This window comes from Palaemon carinicauda, chromosome 13 (genome assembly GCF_036898095.1).
Source record: "Palaemon carinicauda isolate YSFRI2023 chromosome 13, ASM3689809v2, whole genome shotgun sequence".
Taxonomy (NCBI): Eukaryota; Metazoa; Arthropoda; class Malacostraca; order Decapoda; family Palaemonidae; genus Palaemon; species Palaemon carinicauda.
In genome coordinates, this window is record NC_090737.1 from 37958541 (window position 1) to 37961607 (window position 3067).

The window sequence follows — 3067 nt, forward strand, 5'->3', positions numbered from 1 at the left end:
TGTTATTTTTATGAAAGTTATCTGAAGCACTTCAGGTTGGTAGTACTTAGAAAATTGTTCACCTGTTTGTACTTCAGAATCTGACTTTCATTCTGAATTGAAGAAAACAAACCTAACGCCTATTAAACTCTTTGTTCATAATCTTGATATAAATGTCTGACACCATTGTTCAATTGACTCGGTGTGCATGGTGTTTAGAATATTTAGTAATCCTTTTAGGCCTGGATCCAGGACACCCCCAGGATGTTATCTGCCAACTTATTTTAACTTACCTTTCCTGATAACCTGTCTTGGGCTATGTCAAGAACATAGCGACCCCTCTCAGCTTGGGCCATTCTCACTTAGGGGGCCAAAATCCCTCGTTTCACACTACGCTCAACTCCGTCTCACATAAATCTACGTTTGGCCTTATATGGGATGTCAAAAATATTCAGACTTTCATGAAATTTGCAGGGACTATTGCAATATATCAAGAAACATATGTAAAAAGCAAAAATTACACTAGTATATATATTTTTAAAGTGATACAAAATGTACACAGGCAAACCGAAAAAAAATCTTGATTTTAACATATTTCTCTTTGCAAACGAAGTCCTCTCAGGAAAAAAAAAACTAATCTTTGTTAACATAATGCATTTTAAATACTTCCTTATTACGGATTATAAATACTTCCTTGTTACATACGCTTCCATTTGAGCCTATGTTGACAATTCTTATTACCAAAGTTTACGTTATATTCAAATTGATACCAGAACATTTCTATCTGGTTCAAGCTGATAAATCCAAATTATTAAGTGAAAATTCTTTTCTCTTGATAAATTCTAAACTTATTGTATAGGATAAAGTGCCTTTAGTTTGTTATAGGAAATTTAAAGATTTTATTCATATGTAGTTAGAAGTTAATATTGATGATTTTTATCATTATTTATTGATTTGTTTATTTGCGTGTTTATCTAGAAAATTACCAACGAAAGTTTTTTCGAATTGGTCGCCGCACATTGTCAAGCATAAATACAAATGCTTGAATGTAAGTAAACAAGCCACCAACAAAAAGATATATATATATATATATATATATATATATATATATATATATATATATATATATATATATATATATGTATATATATATATGTATATATATGTATATATATATATATGTATATATATGTATATATATATATATGTATATATATATGTATATATATATATGTATATATATATATGTATATATATATGTATATATATATATATATATATATATATATATATATATATATATATATATATATATATATATATATATGTATATATATATAGTGATATTTTGTAAATACTGTATATTTTGTAAAGGTAACAAGGTAAAGGTCACGGTTAATAAATTTAGTTGGTAGAAGTTCCACTCAGATGCGTATAAAAAAAATTGAAGAAAAGGATATTGAACTAAATGATGAAAATTTACTGTGCAAAATAAGAGGACTAGAACTTTTTGCAAGGGATGCCCAATTCCATGAGTGTTGACCCAAAGAGTTTTTAGTAAGACGAATACCTCAGCAGCGTTACACCATCACAGAAACTGAGGAAGCATCAGAGAGGAAGAGAAGTATAGAGAAAGCATTTTCGCATCTACGATTTTATAAAAAAAGGAATTTATTCACAAAGGTCGAGTTCTAAAAATTTGTCGATTACACATGTATTTAATGGGAATCTATGCAACAATAACAATAATGAACAAGCTTGTGAAGTCAAATAGTCAATCTTAGGTTGAAGATTGAACACTGTTCTGACCTGAAAGACAGCATCGACTTCTGATCATCCCCATATAAAGACACATTGACATTTTGCAAATCTTTAAAATCGCTGAACACAATTGTTCTTTCTGCTTATGATTTGAGAGATAATGACTGGATCAAAGAAGTTAGTCTTGAGCTTTACACTAGATTACTCAATGCCTTCAAAGAAACCAAGACACTTCAATGGCCCACCAAATCTAATGACGTTCCTTACCCACTAGAGGAAATTCCTGTTTATGTTCTACAATCTGTGTTGACACTAATTTGTGGTAAGAGGACCCATCAGATCGAGAAAGAATATTAGTACTATCAGTTCGTCAAGATATGTGTAAAGCAGCAACAGGTGGACAGTGGAAGATGAAAAAGTATATCCTACTATGTATGACACTCCGCAGTCTCCTCAAATCTAAACTATTAACTACTCTCCTAAACAAACTATGTCATTGTGAGTCCTATGCTTATTCTCTTGAATTGGAAACTGTCATAGCAAATACATGGTTGAAATTGTTTCAATAATCAGTAATAGTAATGTGGTTAAAGATCAACCTGAAGGAACAGTGTTTCATGGCGACTGGGACAACTTTGATCAGCTGGTGTCTGATGTTTATGGAACTGGATCAGTTCAAAGCACAGTTGGAATCTACATGGAAGAATTTGGATTCTGTAAAGATGATGGCCTGAAATAAGTCCCTTGTATGTCTGAATCCATTCCTGATACCTAACCGAAGAAAAAGCAGAAAAGATTCAAAAGTCCAGTTTGAGAGTGTGTGCCATACTACCAGAGAAAACGATCTGAAGAACCAATCCTCTTAGACCACTCAAACTGTGCTGAAAATTATGGCATCAAAGCTATAGATTTACAATATTCTGATTTTTTTTCTAGATTATTGCTTGTCATATGCACTTTGATTGTTAATTGATCAAATGCTATATCAGGATCTGTGTCTAGTACTGGAAATACTCTAACCTGTACCACAACTATTGGGTATCATCCAATGATTAATGCAGCAATTACAGACCTCAAAACAATTCAAGAATGTTTGAGGTTCAGACAAGAAGCATCATCCGAAATAGGACCAGATTACACAATTACAACATGATCTTGGTGTTTGCATGAAGAACTTCCCTCTGATATTGAATGAGCCAGAAAAAAATGCAAAAGGCATATCATATTCATTGTTACTTTTCTCGTCTGTAAAACTGTTGATACGAACAATTAAAGCTATTCAGAGTTTTATCAACCCATTTCAACAGGAAATCTTGCAGTGTCAGAA